This window comes from Gorilla gorilla, chromosome 23, assembly GCF_029281585.2.
Source record: "Gorilla gorilla gorilla isolate KB3781 chromosome 23, NHGRI_mGorGor1-v2.1_pri, whole genome shotgun sequence".
Lineage (NCBI taxonomy): Eukaryota > Metazoa > Chordata > Mammalia > Primates > Hominidae > Gorilla > Gorilla gorilla.
Genome location: NC_086018.1, coordinates 22617404 through 22636123, shown reverse-complemented (window position 1 = coordinate 22636123; position 18720 = coordinate 22617404).

The following is an 18720-nucleotide window of genomic DNA, read 5'->3' as shown; positions in this document are numbered from 1 at the left end:
ATATGAAGAGTGTGATTCAAATCATTTTTGCATTTGGGATAAGACAGGGACCAATTTTCATTATTTTCATAAGTAGTCCTGTGATACTGGAGTGCAGTGGCGTGATCGCGGCTCACTGCAACCTCTGCCTCCTGGGTTTAAGCGATTCTCCTGCCTCAGCCTCCTGAGTAGCTGGGACTACAGATGCTCACCAACACTCCCAGCTAATTTTTGTATTTTTTTAGTAGAGACAGGGTTTCACCATGTCGGCCAGGCTGGTCTCAAACTCCTGATCTCAGGTGATCCACCTGCCTTGGCTTCCAAAAGTGCTGGGATTACAGGTGTGAGCCACAACAACCAGCCTCTATCTCATATTTTAAATAGAAATAACTTCAATTTTTTATGGCAGGAACACACTCACAATCCTCTCTTTTAACTGGGAAAATCATGATAGCAAATTGTGTAAAAGACATGTCAAGAAACATGAATTAAAAGCCAAACTTGGGGCCAGGCTCGGTGGCTCACGTCTGTAATCCCAGCACATTGGGAGGCCGAGGTGGGCGGATCACGAGGTCAGGAGATCGAGACCATCCTGGCTAACACGGTGAAACCCCGTCTCTACAAAAAAAAAAAAAAAAAATTAGCCAGGCGTGGTGGCGGGCACCTGTTGTCTCAGCTACTCGGGAGCCTGAGGCAAGAGAATGGCGTGAACCCAGGAGGCAGAGCTTGCAGTGAGCAGAGATTGCGCCACTGCACTCCAGCCTGGGCGACAGAGTAAGACTCTGTCTCAAAAAAAAAAAAAAAAAAAAAAGCCAAACTCTTCTGAATACTGTCGCCAAAATCCAACACAATACATTAGCAATCTTAATTCCCAGGTTGTTTTTTTTTTTTAATTTTAAGTTCTGGGATACATGGGTAGAATGTGTGGGTTACATAGGTATACATGTGCCATGGTGGTTTGCTACACCTATCAACCTGTCATCTAGGTTTTAAGCCCTGCATGCATTAGGTATTTGTCCTAATGCTCTCCCTCCCCTTGCCCCCTACCCCGACAGACTCCGGTGTGTGATGTTGCCCTCCCTGTGTTCCTGTGTTCTCATTGTTCAACTCCCACTTATGAGTGAGAACATGTGGTGTTTGATTTTCTGTTCCTCAGTTAGTTTGCTGAGGATGATGGCTTCCAGCTTCATCCATGTCCCTGTGAAGGACATGAACTCACCATTTTTCATGGCTGCACAGTCTTCCATGGTGTATATGTGCCACATTTTGGTTTTTCAAAGGAAAGGCTGGGGTTTTTGATGTGGATATAAATGCGGTGGGATGAGGACAGGACCCCTACTGTTTAGGGTGCTGCTGGGGAGAGTGATGAGAAGGGACAGGCCTGTCAGGTTAGTGGAATGAACATTTGGTGAAAGAGGGGAGGAGGACTTGGGTGGTCTTCAGGGACAGTCCTGGGGAGGGGTCTCCAGGCTGTAGCTATCGAGGGGTCCCTCTAAGAGGAGAAAGGAGTTGACTCTGTGCATTTTCCCTGCAGGGCCTAGGGATGAAATAGGAGTCTGAAGACACTGATCTTTGGTTTGGAAGAAATGAACAGGGATCTGTCCACTCTGTGCTGGCACAGCCACTGCCCATCCTCAGCCAGGCCTTAGTCCAGCTGCACAGACAATGGCTCAGATCAACATTGAGCGAGGCGAGAAGCTTTATAAACTGAGTGCATTGAGCCACCACTCCAGCCCAGGTGCCACTTATCAATTAAAGGGTGTTAACTGCTCACCCAGCGTTGGTCAAGTGGAGGGAAGCTAAGTGGTCATGTGACAGTTTGGAATGTTGCTCTGTAATACAGTTGGGTATTAGAAAGTCTAGTACAATTAGGTGTCAGTTGGCTGCAGGGGTCCATTACAGACAACTGATCACTGGGAACATGTAGGCCATGGCAGCTGACTGTGAGCCTGCTAGGAAAGGATCGCCCTGTTTTGAATCACCCTCATCCTTCAAAGGGGCTTCATTTGAGATAAACCGCATCCTGTTTTAGGTCTGGGATGGAAAGGAAGAGACAGAGGCCGGGTCATGTGTCCAAGCTCTTTTCTGGGCTCAGGCACCTATTCCAGGGCATCGGCCCTCCCTGAAACCTTGGGTCAGGACGTCTTGAGAGAGTCAGGGGAGTTCACATTTTGGGGGGTCCAGAGCACGATCTGGAGGTCTCAAGGGTAAAGACATCTCTGGCTCCAAGGCCTCAGGTGCATCACACACCAGTGCAGTGACTGGAAAGTTGCCTGACCCCCTTAAAGAGAATGCCTTCAACTGTAAAGTGCAGGCCACAGCTCCTGCTCTGCCTGCCCACAGGGCTGACGTGGGGATCACGGGAGACAATGGCACAGATTGTCCATGAGCTGTAAAGCCTCCCACACAGGCAAACGAAGAAAAGCCAGCCTCCATCCTCCCCTGCCCTGGAACATCCATGTCCCCTCTCTGGTCACCTGCTAGCAAGTGTGTAGTTTCTTCTCTCAGGCATTTAATGATGGAGAGATCGTGGAGCATTGAAGAATCAGCCAGATTTTCTAAAGCTTTAACTCTGTTCAGTGATGTTCAGCCTCATCATGCTAACAAGTCGACCCTAGTAAAGTGTTTAGAGAGCAATGCAGAGAACCAGGGGCTGAGGGGTTGCAGGACCTTCCCTGGTCCACGTGGCTCTGAGTGGGATTGAGCCCAGGCCCTCAGGCCCCAGCCCCCATGCTCAGTCACTCTGCTCAGCTGCCTTTCTGGACCGTCTCATCTACATAAAGGCATTTTCCACACAACCTTTCTCTTAGGTGTTTTTAGTGCACATGGAAAACCAAGATCTTCCGGAAGCCCAGCGTTGACTCAGAGGCTCTGGCGGGGAGTCAGTGAACAATAGGATCCACCATTTGAGCTCTGCATAAATTATCGTCCATTTTCTCTGGTCTTCTGCCAACAAGATGTCAGCAGCTCTCTTTGCTGTGAGTGCATTTCCCAGGATCTTAGCTGATGAATTTGAGGAGAAAAGCATTTTCCTCCTTCAAGAATCTGTACAGCCCGAGTCCAGCAGCAAATCAACAAAGGGCCCCTGACCAAGCACAGGTGCACCTGCAGATGGTGAGCTGACGGCACTGTGGATACTCAATGCTTATGTTGATTCAAGAGTAATGATTGCAGGTTTGTTCCAAAGTTGCATATTTAAAATAAATAAAAATGCTGAGCCACATTGTTATTCATATAAGAAAATTTTAATTAACTATTCAATCAGTAGTGCTTCAACCACATAAAGATACATTCACAACTCAACTTCGATTCACATTTAATAGCAAAATGCATCTCAAACTCATGTTTAGACATTAACTGATGGTTAAACATTTGCTGAAATAGATCTCCCCTAAAATAGTGTTGCCAAATGACTCTTTAATAGACATTGTTATTTGGATAAGTTTTACATTAGCAAAAATATAGAGCAGATACTGAAGTTAGCACGTGCCCCTTTCCTCCATTTCCCCCATCATTGACATCTTATATTAGTATGGTGCTTTTGTTATGGTTAATGAACCAATATTTACAAATTATTAACTACATTTCCTTTTTTTTTTTTTTTTGAGACAAAGTCTCACTCTGTTGCCCAGGCTGGAGCGCATTGGCACGATCTCGGCCCACTGCAACATCTGCCTCCTGGGTACAAGCAATTCTCCTGCCTCAGCCTCCCAATTAACTGGGACTACAGGTGCCTGCCACCATGCCCAGCTAATTTTTTGTATTTTTAGTAGAGACGGGGTTTTACCGTGTTAGCCAGGATGTTCTCGATCTCCTAACCTCATGATCTGCCCACCTCAGCCTCCCAAGGTGCTGGGATTACAGGCATGAGCCACCGCGCCTGGCCTATTAACTAAATTTCTTAATTGGTATTATGGATTATTATGCATTTTCAATTTTTTTTTTTTTTTTTTTGATTTGCGATGTCTTGCTCCACCTTGCATGCACTCATGGGGAATCATTCTGCTGCTGACAACTCCTGTGCTCCACCTGTTACTCCTTCTCCCTTTTACTGCTGTTTTTGTTTGTTTTTTTTGAGACCAGTCTCACTCTGTCACCCAGGCTGGAGTGCAGTGGTGCGATCTCGGCTCACTGCAACCTCTGCCTCCCATGTCCAAGTGATTCTCATGCTTCAGCCTCCCAAGTAGCTGGGATTACAGGTTCCTGCCACCACATCTGGCTAATTTTTGTATTTTTAGTAGAGACGGGGTTTCACCGTGTTGGCCAGGCTGGTCTCAAACTCCTGACCTCAAGTGATCCACCTACCTCGGCCTCCCAAAGTGCGGGGATTATAGGTGTGAGCCACTGCACCCTACTGGAAACAGCTGATTTTTAAAATTGTCTCTAGAGTTTGCCTTTTTACAAAATGACGCATGGTTTGAATCATAGAGTATGTAGCTTCTTCAATAGACATTAAAGATCATGCCATGTTGGTCCATGGTGCCAGCACCTTGCTCGTGAACATCCTAGCCTCCAGAACTGTGAGAAAGAAAAATCTGCTGTTTAAACTACTCCGCTCATGGTATTGGGTTTTTTTTGTTTTTGTTTTTGTTTTCTGGAGACAGGGTCTCACTGTGTTGCCTAGGCTGGAGTGCAGTGGTGCGATCTGAGTCCATTGCAGCCTTGACCTTCTGGGCTCAAGTGATCCTCCCATCTCAGCTGGGACCACAGGCACACACCACCACACTGGGCTAATTTTCTTTCTATTTTTGTAGAGATGGGGGTCTCACCATGTTGTCTAGGCAGGTCTTGATCTCCTGGCCTCAAGCAATCCACCTGCCTCAGCCTCCCAAAGTGGTGGGATAAGAGCCAGGAGCCACCACGCCCAGCCGGTATTGTTCTAGCAGCCTGCACTGACTCTGGCCGACTCTTGCAGAAGACACTGGTTAGAAAGGACAGTCAGGAGGGGCAACATCAGGCTTCAAGCTGTGTGAAAGGGGAAGTTTTGCTCAGCAGCAAGTTCTCTCTGGATTAAGAGTTTTGTGATTGGCAGCCACAGTGAACTAGAGAGATGCGTCTGCCAGGGAGAGCCTGCACCTCCCCCAAGGGGTCGTCTATTCTGGCTTCTGGGGCCTTTGACAACTGCTTTCCATCTGGGATTCTGTGTTCACAGGGGGAACAAAAGGCCTGAGAAACACCACGTATGTGACTTGGTATTCATGGTCTCTTCTCTCCTGTAATTGTAGGTGGCCTCAGGAAAGGAGTCTGTATTCTGCAATCACTGACTTGCTGCTGAAAAATCCAGATGAAAAGAAAGACGGGGCTTTCCTGCTGGCCACGAGGCAGGGGTGGTGGAAGGAGTGGTTTTTGCAGGTAAAGAACCGGGGCCACATCGTACAGTCCCTGGAGCAGCCATGTCCCTCTAGGTGGGTGGGTTTGTGTGCATGGAGCTCTGGGGGGTCTGTGTGGGTGTCGTGTGGTGTGACTGTGAATGTGTGTGGGAGTGTGTCTCCTCAGGGGATGTGTCCCACCTACACAGCACAGGTGCCTCATCTACATTCTCCAAGGGAACCCCACCGCCGCTGTGGGCTTTCCACACATTGACGCGTTCATGGCTCACCACAGCCTTGCCCAGGGGCTTTCCAGCCCCACGCCTCGGAAAATGAGGTACAGAGAATGACCCAGGCTCCTGAGCTTCTCTGTGAGAGAGCTGCAGGGTGAGTGGTGGGGGGCGGGGCATGTGGAAGCTCAAGACTACTGGGTGGCATTCATCACTCAGCAGCAGGCTCACTGGTCGCAGTGCAGGGGTGACCCACCCCCATGTATATGCCTGGAAGTACCTGGGCATACGGAGTTCCAAGACACCACTCATGGTTAAAAGGCGGCCCCCGTGCTCACATAGCTGATGTCATCTCTCTGTGTACATACCACAGATTTTTGCCCAGCCATTAGCCTAAAATGTCCAAGTCATGGAAACAGAGTAGAAGGGTGGTGTCGGAGAATGAAAAAGATGGGGAAGACGGTGAAAGGGCACAAAGTTTCAGTGATGCGATGAGTACGTTCTGGAGACCTGGCACGCAGCATGGTGACCGTAGTTCATAGTGATTAACTGCACGCTCGAGATCTATGAGAAAGTGCACCTCGAATATCCTCAGCACACACACAAATGGCAACAATGTGAAGCGATGGATATGTTCATTAGCTTGATGGTGGTCATTTCACAGTCTGCATGTATCAAAACTTCACATTGTACACTTTATATATACACATTTTAAAATTTTTCAATTATGCCTCAATAAAGCCAGGAAAAAATCCTCAAAAATACTCAAATTCTGTGAGCTACCCATGGACACTGATGAATTAGAACCAGCAGGACCCCTGGTGGTCAGTGAGGCCCGTCAGCCTCGTTGAGGCTCCCTGGTGCCGCAGAGTTAGAGCATCAGCTCCCGGCCCACACCTCCCGCTATGAGGAGCCGCCCTTCCTGCCTGTGTGAGCAGGAGCGCCTCTGACCAAGGAGCACAGACGTGGGATAGAAACGCAAGCCTGCGAGCAGAGCTACCGCATGGGAAACAGCGAGTATTTTTAAGTGACCTGACGTTGTATTTTCAAAATATCTGTAACTGATTATCTTTAAGAAATAGGCTTAGTGAATAAATATAATACAATATTTTGTATAGACCCAGGCCCCCAAAGTAAGATTGCTTTTCGTCAATCACAAAACCTTATGTGACAAAGGAGAAATGCACCGGCGGCATATGTAGGTCCCTGGAGGCTGAGGTGGTCTAGGGAGAGGTCAGGGAGATAGTGGCAATTCAGCGGCAAGTTCAACGTGGCGGAAGAGGTGAGGGACGCTCTTGTTGCATCACAGTGTAGAGTTGGGCACAGGGGAGACTGAGCATTTCCCGTCGATTTTTTTTTTTTTTTTTTGAGGTGGAGTCTCGCTCTGTCGCCCAGGCTGGAGTGCAGTGGCGCAATCTCAGCTCACTGCAAGCTTCGCCTCCCGGGTTCACACCATTCTCCTGCCTCAGCCTCCCGAGTACCTGGGACTACAGGCACCCGCCACCACGCCCGGCTAATTTTTTGTATTTTTAGTAGAGACGGGGTTTCACCGTGTTAGCCAGGATGGTCTCGATCTCCTGACCTCGTGATCTGCCCGCCTCGGTCTCCCAAAGTGCTGGGATTACAGGCTTGAGCCACCATGCCTGGCCCATTTCCTGTTGGTTTAGGTGGCCTCTGGCTCCACAGCTGAGGACTCTGAACCTCATCCCAGTCCTGCTCCTCTTTTCCAAGCCTCTCCCACCCAGGAGGATGGCCCAGCAGCAGCTGAGCCCATGCGGCAAACCTACCACACCTGTGCACGCCAGTGCTGCGTCCATCTCAAGCTAGGGCCCCGAGTCATCCATAAGCAACACTGCCAATACACTGCCAGCCAGACACTCTGTCCTCCTGGCCTCCCTGAGAGGCTGCTGGAGGAAGAGTCCCACCTCACAGTAAGGAAAGATTGCCTGTTTTTGTCCAAAATAGACATGATGCTTTGTTGTTTTATTTCATTTCAAATTGGTTCATGTATGAAAATCTGGCAATATACGTAACGTGATACATACCGTTTCCGGACAAGACAGTGTCAAACATGAATGGCAGCCTCAGCTTATAAACAAACTGTCTGGGAGAGGGCCTGTCCTCAGCACCTGTACTTCTTTCTCCTGGGGCTAAGAATTTTTCAATTGCCAGCTGGGCGTGGTGGCTCACGCCTGCAGTCCCAGCACTTTGGGAGGCCGAGGCGGGCGGATCATGAGGTCAGAAGATCGAGACCATCCTGGCTAACACGGTGAAACCCCGTCTCTACTAAAAATACAAAAAATTAGCCGGGTGTGGTGGTGGGCGCCTGTAGTCCCAGCACTTTGGGAGGCCGAGGCGGGCGGATCATGAGGTCAGGAGATTGAGACCATCCTGGCTAACACGGTGAAACCCTGTCTCTACTAAAAATACAAAAAATTAGCCAGGCGTGGTGGCAGGTGCCTGTAGTCCCAGCTACTCGGGAGGCTGAGGCAGGAGAATGGCGTGAACCCAGGAGGCGGAGCTTGCAGTGAGCCAAGATCACACCATTGCACTCCAGCGTGGGCAAGAGAGTGAGACTCCATCTCAAAAACAAACAAACAAAACAAAACAAAACACTGGGATGGCAATCATGTGCCAGAATGTTCACAGTGATTATTCTTTGCTGGTGGAATTAAGGTGGCTTTATGTATTCACACGAGTTTGTATTTTCCACATTTCATACAATGACTATGTATGACTTTAATAACTAGAAAAAAATGTAGAGGCTGGGTGCGGTGGCTCACGCCCGTAATCCCAACACTTTGGGAGGCCGATGCAGGTGGATCACGAGGTCAGGAGTTCGAGAACAGCCTGGCTAACATGGTGAAACCCCCGTCTCTACCAAAAATACAAAAATTAGCTGGGCGTGGTGGTGGGTGCCTGTAGTCCCAGCTACTTGGGAGGCTGACGCAGGAGAGTTGCTTGAACCCAGGAGGTGGAGGTTGCAGTGAGCTGAGATCATGCCATTGCACTCCAGCCTGGGCAACAGCGTGATACTCTATCTCAAAAAAAAAAGAAAAGAAAAGAAAAAATAAAAAAATATAAGGACTCCGGATAATTCATAGATCAGCTTCATTCTGCCCAAAGTGCACTGGCATTAATGTACTATAAAGTACAAAGCAGGCCGGGCACGGTGGCTCATGCCTGTAATCCCAGCACTTTGAGAGGCTGAGGTGGGTGGATCACTTGAAGTCAGGAGTTTGAGACTAGCCTGGCCAACATGGTGAAACCCCATCTCTACTAAAAATACAAAAAATTAGCCAGTTGTGGTGGCGGGCACCCGTAGTCCCAGCTACCCAGGGGGCTGAGGTGGGAGAATCACTTGAACCCTGGAGACAGAGGTTGCAGTGAGCCGAGATTGCACCACTGCACTCTAGCCTGGGCAACAGAGTAAGATTGTGTTTTAAAAATATATATATATAAAATATATAGTTACTTTATACAGCCTCATTATAGCAAATTAATCTTAAAAAAAAGTCATATATCAGAAAGCAGTAACTTTTAATCTCCATTAAGAATGGCAGGGTGGAACTCTTGGTCCTGCCTCTGATAACTGGGCAGTTGTGTGGATGGCTCAGCCAGAGGCTACTCCATTTCTCTGTCTCACTCCGCCCATCCCTATCTCTGTCTCTCTCTGTGTCACTCTGTCTCTCTCTGAGTCTCTCTCTGCCTGTACACATGTGTGCCTATGGGTCTCTCACACATGCTCACCTGCTCAAGCTCCTCATCTTCAAATGCTCCATCACAAAGGCGGCCCCACCTCTCGGCAAATCAATGACCTTCATGTGCCTCGGCGCCTGCACTAGGCCCGTGCTCTGGAGGGCCTCCAGGCTCGCCACCTCCCCCTCAAACATCTGCTGGGCCTGCATCCAGAACACAGCCATGAGCCTTGTCAGCCTTGTTGACTCAGCCAGGGCCTCTGCCCACCGGGCCCTTCACGGAAGCTACCACGTGGAAATCACAAGGACCTTCAGTCACTGATAGCCTCTGGGAACTGGCGTCCACCCGCAGAGGGCAGGGTGCAAGAGATATGCCCTTTATTGGGTGTGAACTCATCGTAAAGTTCACCCACTGGAAAAGTATACAATTTGATGCTTTATTAGATTGATACTGTGTGCAAGTTCTCTCTTGCCCACTGGCAGTTAATCCCCCCTCCCATCTCTAGCCCTAAGCAACACTGCTATGATATTCCATCTCCATAAATTTCCTCCTTCTTTAATAGAAATGAACACATATATATATTTGGAATCTGACTTCCTTCATTTAACATACTATGTTTGAAGTTAATCAACGCTTTAGCACATGCCGGTCGTGTGTTTTCCTTCATAGTCTGCTGTGTTTATTCATACAGAGAGTGTTTATTCATTTATCAGTTAATGGACAGTTAATTACTTTTTTCTATGATGAGTAATGTAGCTTTGAGCATTCATACACAGTCATGTAATGCATAATGACATTTGGTCATTATTATTATTATTATTATTGAGACCCAGTCTGGAGTGCAGTGGCACAATCTCAGCTCACTGGAACCTCCGCCTCCTAGGTTTAAGCAATTCTCGTGCCTCAACCTTCTGAGTAGCTGGGACAACAGGCACACACCACCACACCCGGATAATTTTTGTATTTTCAGTAGAGACAGGGTTTTGCTGTGTTGGCCAGGCTAATCTCAAATTCCTAGGTTCAGGTGATTCACCCACCTCTGCCTCCCAAAGTGCTGGGATTATAGGTGTGAGCCACTGTTCCAAGTCTATTTTTTTTTTTTTTTTTTTTGAGACGGAGTCTTGCTCATTGCCCAGGCTGGAGTGCAGTGGCGCGATCTTGGCTCACTGCAAGCTCCGCCCCCTGGGTTCACACCATTCTCCTGCCTCAGCCTCCCGAGTAGCTGGGACTACAGGCGCCCGCCACTGTGCCCAGCTAATTTTTTGTATTTTTAGTAGAGATGGGGGTTTCACCGTGTTAGCCAGGATGGTCTCGATCTCCTGACCTCGTGATCCGCCCGCCTCGGCCTCCCAAAGTGCTGGGATTACAGGCGTGAGCCACCGTGCCTGGCCACCCGGTCTAATTTTTTTAAGAAATAAGAGAACTATTTTCTAAATTTCCCTTGCCTATTTATATTCCAACCATGATGCATAGCACTAATTTCACTGTACAACGTATGGTAGGCCCCAACATGTAAGAAATGATGAAAGTAACACGTAAAGATTACCATAAAACAAATAAGATTATCATTGTTGCTATCATCTTTGTCAAATTGTCAAAACAATCTAAAAGTATATTTTTACCTAAATGTGCTTGGCAACATAGCTAAAAAAAGCATTAGTTACATACTTTTATCAGTAACAAAGTCAGAAATTTTAAGGGGAAAAACACTTGTACTCTCAACACAGTATCAGAATTAACATAAAAATTCTGCTGGTCACGTTGGACTATTTAGTTGTCTGGGGCAGTGTTTTGTAGACAAATGAGCATCTGTGGAGCACCTGAAGTAGGGGATCAACAGAACTTGGGGTTTCAAAAGTTATCTGGGTTTACAGTGTGAAACTTTGTTGGAGGATACACACCTTGTGTGAGCGAGGTGCCTCGGTGTGTGTGGATGTGTTGGAGGTAGAGCATAATGGTGGCTTTCTCCAGAAAGGGACATTTGGGGTGGATTCATTCCATCTGGACAACACAGCCTGATGTGGCACGGACACGAATGGAGGTGAAATGGACAGTAGCTGAGAGGATCAGTCCTGACAAGAGCCAAGGTGAAAAGCCTGGGAACCCCTTAAGGTGCAAAGTCTTCAGCTGAAAAAGGAGGTGGTCACAGGAAATACTGAGATGGATCAGCAACGCACGGGAGGGAGAGTTCTTGGCCCTGTGGAGCGAGTAGTGTGGATTCTCAAGTTTTCTCCTCTTTCCATTAATTTCTCTTCCAAGGCAGACGACTTCGATCATAAACTACCAAGATACCTGGAGCGATCAGATGAGCCTCGGCCTACTCTTGAAGCTAAAGGAAGGCTGCTAGCAAGACTGGCATCTGGGCTTGGCTGTGCGTGTTTTCCATTGTGGGAAAATATACATAACACAATATTTGTGATTTGAACCTTTTAACCAAAGTGTGCACGCAGTGGCATTCAATATATTCACTTACACTTAAGGCACAATGACAAGGCAGCAAAGGGCCGTTGGGTGATTAGTTCACCACACTTGTTGCAACTGTCTGTACTGCAGAGTTAAAACATACCAGCATTCAACCCATGTCTCCTGTCTTGAAATAAACTATCCCCTTTGCAAGGGACCTAAATCTCCATTTACAGAACTCATTGACTATTTGCCTCTTGCAGCGGAAGTCCCTGGATGTCAGCCTTCTGGTGGGAATTATAAGAAGTATGAGCCCCAGGGCTCCTTTAGTCTCGCCCCAGGGCTCCTTTAGTCTCTCCCCAGCCAGAGTCCACATATTTTCCCCCATGTTTTGTGGGTGAAAAGGCCTTTCAGAACCCTAAATCCATCTGGTTTATACTTGTTGCTGGGCTGCGTCATTCTAGTCAGAATCTGGGAGGATGCCACCATACGTAGAGGAGGCCATGAGGGTCTCACCTGTAACATTCTGTTTATATTGTCTAATGTGAGCACCTGATTCTGAGTAGAAAGAACAGTGCCATTGGGTTAGTGGAATGCACATTTGGTGACAGAGGGAAGGAGGCCCTGGGTGGTCCTCAGGAAGGATCCTGGGCTGGGGGTCTCCAGGCTGCAGCTATGGACAGACCGTGTAAGAGGAGATGGACTCTGCCCCTGTCTTTTCAGAAGTCTAGGGGAGGGAGGAGGAGTTTGTAGAGACTGATTCTTGGTAAGGAAGGATGTGAGCAGGAAGGTGCAGTGCAGGCTCTGTGCTGGAGCAGTCACTGCCCCTTCTCAGCCAGGCCTGAGCCCAGGCTGCTCGGACAGGTGCTCAGCTCTTCAGTCCATGAGACCCTGGGAGCTTGTGGGTTTCACTCACCAAACCCCCCGAGCATCAGCCCAGCAGGCATCCTCCCTAGTTAATTCGCCTGCCCTGCTCATAACAGTTTGTGAGTTTTGGTGAAACTAATGTTTTGTGATGCTGTCTTAAGGTTGTGGCTGGCTTGCATCCACATCTGTCTTTAAGAAAGAAACCAGTTCCTCCACTTGTCGTGAGCTCTGAGGCAGCTGGGAGTCAAGCAGTCACTAATTATTCAGGGTGGTCGCTGGAGCACTGGACACCTCACCTTGAGGCAGCTCACTGTGTGACGGTGCTGGGGGAGGAGTGACACAGACTGGACACCCTGATCCTTCAAGGGGCCTTTGTTTGGGATCAGCTGCATCATATTTTGGGTCAGGGATTAAAATGCAGTGGCGGAAGGCTGGGTCAGGCACCTCCCACAGGACATCAGCTCTTCCCAAAGCAATCCTGGAACAAGAGGATTTGGGAAATGGAGTGAGGGAAGCCCTGGTTCAGGGGCCCAGGGCGAGACCTAGAGGGCCTCTGCTTCAGGGATCTCCAGCTCCAGGGAACCAACTACATTCCCAGCTCCAGCCCATCCCTCCTCAGTGTTGTGGCTTTGGGAAGGTCACTCAGCCCCTCTAAATTTCAGTTTTCAATTGTAAAATGTGGGTCACAGCTCTGCTCCACCCACCCCACAGGGCGCATGTGAAGGTCACAGGAGATGACAGCAGATCCCCTTGAGGAGCTATAAGGCATCCTGCCCATATAAAGGCTGCAAAGAGACCTTCCACCTTCCGCGTCTTGTAGCCAACCAAGTTTCCTCTCTGGAGACAACCACTGCTATGTGTCTGCCTTAATCCTGCAGATGCTTCACATTTGAACACTTTTATAGCACTTATGAAGTGCCAGTCATTTTTCTTCAGGCCTAATATGGATCTGCTTAGAGTAAGCTTCAGAACATAATGCTAATAGGCAGGCCCCATTGACATCTCCAGTGTCGGGGGGTGACGTCGGGGCTAAACCTGCTGTCTGTCCAGGTGCCGACTGGGATGCCTCTGGGAATGGGCAGGAGATTTCCTTGACCCTAGATCACTTTTCTGGCATATCCTGTATTTAAACCTTCATGATCTTGTTGTATCTTTGAACCATAATCTTAAGAAAATACATTCAAGGGCTGGCATGGTGGCTCATGCCTGTAATCCCAGCACTTTAGGAAGCTCAGGCAGGTGGATCACCTGAGGTCAGGAGTTCAAGACCAGCCTGGCAAATATGGTGAAACCTCATCTCTACTAAAAATACAAAAATTAGCCAGGTGTGGTGGCGGGGCACCTGTAATCCCAGCTACTCAGGAGGCTGAGGCAGGAGAATTGCTGGAACCCAGGAGGCAGAGGTTGCAGTGAGCTGAAATCATGCCATTGCATTCCAGTCTGGGTAAAAAAAGTGAAACTCCAAAAAAAAAAAAAAAAAAAAAGAGAGAGAGAGAAAAGAGAAAAAGAAAAAGATTGAGAGAGAGAAAGGAGGGAAAGAGGGAGGGAGGGGAAAAAGGGAGGGAGGGAAGGAAGGAGGGAGGGAGGCAGGGAAGGAGGGAGAGAGGAAAGGAAAGGAAAAAGGAACGGAAAAAGGAAAGGGGAAAGGAGAAAGGAAAGGAAAGGTCAAAATAGAGACCACTCTTGACATGTTGATGGCAGGAGACCATGAACAAGTGTTAACAATCTTCCCAGGCCACACTTCAATTCACCAGCTGCCTAGGGGAGCAACTGAGTCAAAGTTGGGCTTAGGACGGAGGGGTCTGCCGTGTGGTGAGCACTTAAAATACACAACAGGCTGATTGTGTCAGGACGTTACTCCAATGAGAGAAGACAATTCAGGAGGACAGCTGAGCTCAGTGACTGAGAGAAGGGACAGGTGCTTGATGGCCTGGGCTCAGATCCTACCTAGAAGCTGTGTGACCCTGGGAAAATGACAAAGTGACTAACCCCTCTGTGCTCAGTGCTTGATTTCCTTCAAACATTTTTTTTTTAAGTAGGGTTTTGCTCTGTTGCCCAGGCTGGAGTGCAGTGGTGCCATGGTTCACTGCAGCCTCAACCTTCCGGGCTCAAGTGATCCTCCCATCTCAGCCTCCTAAGTAGCTGGGACTACAGGCATGCACCACTATATCTGGCTAATTTTCAAGTTTTTTTGTAAAGATGGGATCTCCCTATGTCTCCCTATGTATTTGGGTCCCCTGCACCCTGACAGCAGCTGGGCCTGACCCACGCGATGCTTGGGACAGTCCTTCTGTGGAGCTTGCCAGGCCTTGGTGTTTGCTCTGCCCCTCCCCAGGTAGCTGGGGGAAGGAAAAGGCAGTCACATGAGGAAGGGGAAGGAAAGGCAGTCACATGAGGCCTCCAGCTCTGGGAAAGAAATGTTCATGCCTTGTCTCAGCATGCCAGCTGCCAGCTGCCCGGGGAGGAATGGCCAGGGGAGCCCAGCCCCTGCCTTGCGATTGGCTGTTTTGAAGGTGGGGTGCTCCAGCCCCAGCACCCCCGTGTTCCCAGCGGGCCCTGTGGGCCTCACAGCCACCTGGGCCCTTGGCTGCAGCCTTTCCTGAGCTGCCAGTTGAATAACCAATGGCCTGTGTGTCCTCAGAAGGGGTTTGGGTGGGGACTTGGTTTCACAATGGGGCTTTCCTCTCAGGTGCCTCTGGTATGAAAAAAATTCCTTTCCCAAAGTGGTCTTGGGCACCTGTGTCCTTAGGAGCCTGAGTCCCTTGCCCTGCAAAGGCTGCACCTCTCTCAACTGCTGGCGGCTGCTGTCTGCAGGGGCCCTGCTCCAGCTCTGGGAAGTAAGCAGGGTTCCCTCCTGTCCTCACAGGGGTGTGTAATGAAGACACCCACCCAGCTCTGCTGCTCTGTGCCTTCAGAGGGGCCTGAGCCAGGAGGATAGAGCTGGGCTTGCAAGCCCCGGTCTGATGTCCACGCTGCAGAATGGCCTGCCTGGCTGGGAGTGACCAGTCACGCAGACTCTAGTGCAGGGAACTGCTTAGAGATCTGCCTTCCTAACTTACCTTCCTGTCACAAGGGCCATGGGCTCTACTCTGGGGAGAGACGCTGAGGCCACCACCCCAAATGAAGGCCATGGGGAGTGGTGCTGGCCTAACCCTGAGAGGCCCAGGGAGGACGGAGGCGTCCGAGTGCATGGCGAAGCGAGTCCAAGCAGTGCTCCCGAGAACGGAGGAGGTGGGAGCCTGGAGGAGGCCCGGTCCCCACTGCCTGCTGTTCCTTGCCATGAGGGTTTCTGCCCTGGGCAGGGCCCTGGCTGCTGCCCCTGCCTTAGCATAGAGAGTGGGTCCCCCTTGGGGATGGCTTCTGCCTGGCTGTAGCCGAGCCTCGGCATGAAGGTCCTGGGGCTGACTTCATGACTGCTCTTCATATGCCCAAGCCAGAGGCCCAGGAGCTCCCTGTCCCAGGCAGGGGGTCACGTGCTGCCCGCCTGTTCCCTAGTCACACAATGACATCCCAACCTCCTCCGTCACATCTCTGTGTCAGCACAAGGTGGCCAGAGCATATCTGCCTGCCAGCTCCTATCCCTGGGCCTCAGGGGCCCTGGCAGCACGTGTGGAGTCCCTGGCCCATGTGGGGCTGCCCAGGAGTGGGTGGGAGGGAAGGCCTCCTGGCAGGGGCTCCTGGCCCAGGGCTTGCTCCTTGAGCCGCCAAGTGGAAAGAGGGCAGCTGAGGCCCCTTGATGCGGAGGCCTCTGGGATGCGGCTCACTGACCACTGCTCTGCCTTTCCCCTTCCCGGGACCTGAGGGGACCCTGTCCTTTCTTGTGAGTCAGGCTTCAAAGAGCTGCCCCTGAGGGTCTGAGCACCTCTGGGAAGCCCCAAGGAGGCTCTGGATGTTGTTGGCCACGAAGCCGAGCTCTCTCCATGGTCACTGACTTAATCAGGCTTTGAATATGAAGTCAGGAATGACCCACAGAGCTGCTCCCAGGACCAGGAGACCATGGTGACTTTATCACAGTAGACTTAAGAGCTGCAGCAACTCTTGCTACTCTAAATGACACGGCACTGAAACCAAATGCCAGGAAGCAGGGGGGAGGGGGAAGAGGGGGAGGAGGGAGAGAAGGGGGTGGAGGAGGAGAAAGGGGTGGGGGAGGAGGAGGAATGGGAAGGAGGAGGAAGAGGAGGAGGAGGGTGTTAGTAGTGGCTCTGGCAGGGCTGCAAAGCTGGTTGGGGAGGGGAGTCAGGCACCCCAGAGGGAGGGAGGGGCCCGTGGGCACGGGGTTGCTGGCCAGGCAGGGACGGACTGGCACCTGCAGGAAGGACAGGGGCTTGGCTGAGCAAAGCATGGCCAGCCTAGCTGAGGGCAGCCAGCATCCTACACTCACTGGTCTCGAGGTGCCCAAGCCAGGGGCCCACGACTTTGGGCATTACTGGGAAATGATGGGAACCCAGGGTGGGGTGGCGTTAAACAAGATGAGATGGTAAGATTTGCTTTCACTTTAAAGGAATATTTCTGGTTGTTGCTTGGAAAAGAAATGTCAGGGGCAAGAATGGTGCAGGAGGGCCGGCCTGGAGAACGGGGTGGGACTGCAGGGCAAGGGCAGGAGCCTGCGTGGGGTCAGGAGCCTGCGCTTACATCGGAGGTGGCTGGGAGACTCTGGCTCTGGGGCAGAGGCCTGAGTAAGGGGGCCTTGCTGGGGATCTGGGGGCCTCTGCGTGCTGGTGCCTTCCCGCCTCCATTCCTCTCAGCCCTGATTAGCTCTGTCTTGGAACAGGGTAACTACCTTTATTCGAGAACTTGGGGCAAGCCCTGGGCTATTCTGAAAACTCAGGCATATCGTTTTGATTTCTCCACCCACAAGGAGCCCCAGGCTTCCTGAGACCTTGGGACCCAGCAGTGCCATAAACTGCTGCCCCTCCCAGGCCCAGGTGTTCACCCTAGGCTAGGGGTAGGGCTGGGGCTGCACCTTGGAACCTACCCTCCACCAGGGTTGTGGGGACCTCCATGCAGCCTCAGTGGGAACTTGCCTGTCACCTGCGGCCCAGGTGGTGTGACAATGACCTTTGCCCTCCCCCTCCTTCCCACATGTCCTGCAACTTAGCTGTGGAGACAGATGGCAGTGGCAAGAGGCCGCTGCGCATGAACAAATGCCCTCCCCACTCCGCGCACCCCCTGGTGGCTCAGGAGACTCTATAGCCTGGGGCACAAGTGGCCCTTGAGGTGATGTCAGTGCCCAGGTGCCTGGGTTCCTATGTCCAGGGCACCTGCTCTGTCACTGAAGGCTCTGACAAACTCACAAGTGTCTGGGGAAAGAGACGCCCTGCTTCTTTTTCACAGCCTCCTGGTGGCCCCAGGCCTTTATTACGGAGGCTCTGCCAAGGTGCACATCTAGGTCCCAAGTAAACACCTAGAACTCAGAACTCCAGACATCAGGCTCCATGTGAAAATCCGGGTCCAGGAAATATGGGTTCCAGGAAGTCCTCAGTCACCAAGAAACACTCAGGCCTCAGTTGGCTATCTGGTCCCAAGTTGACACTCAGGCCTCAGGTGAACACCAGGCGCTAAGAAAACATCAGGCCCCAGCTGAGATCAATCCCTGGGTGGTGGCCCGAACCCGACCTAAATACCAAGCCCCAGGTTGACATAGGGCCCCAGGTCACATTAGGCTCCAGGTAGACACTGAACTCTAAGTAGACTTTAGGCCCCATGTTCACAGCCACACCTCAAGAGGACACCACACCCCAGGGTAGCTGTAAGACTCCATCCAGACACCAGTCCCCAGGTGGAGAATTTGGGCCCCATTGGATATCAGGTTCCAGGTAAACACCAAAACCTAGTTGGGTATCTAATCCATAGGAGGACATGAGGCACCAGGTTGGCACACAGCCCATGCATAGATACCTACAGCACAGGTGGACATGAGGCCTCAGGTACATACCCAGTCCCCAGGTGACTATCAGGGCCTAGGTGAACACCAGGTCCTGGATGAACATCTGGACCCAAGTGGATACCCAGGCCCCTGGGAAACATCAGGCTCCAGGTGGACACCAGGACCCATGTAGGCAACCAGGTCCACAGGTACATCAGGTTCCACACGGACACCCAACCTCCAAGTGGATACCGAGCCCCCAGGGGTACACACCAGTCCCTCAACAACCGAAAGGTCACATATTCTCTGGCCAAATGCAATACAGTCCTCTCCCCCAAAAATATGTACTTGGGAAACTGAAAAGTAC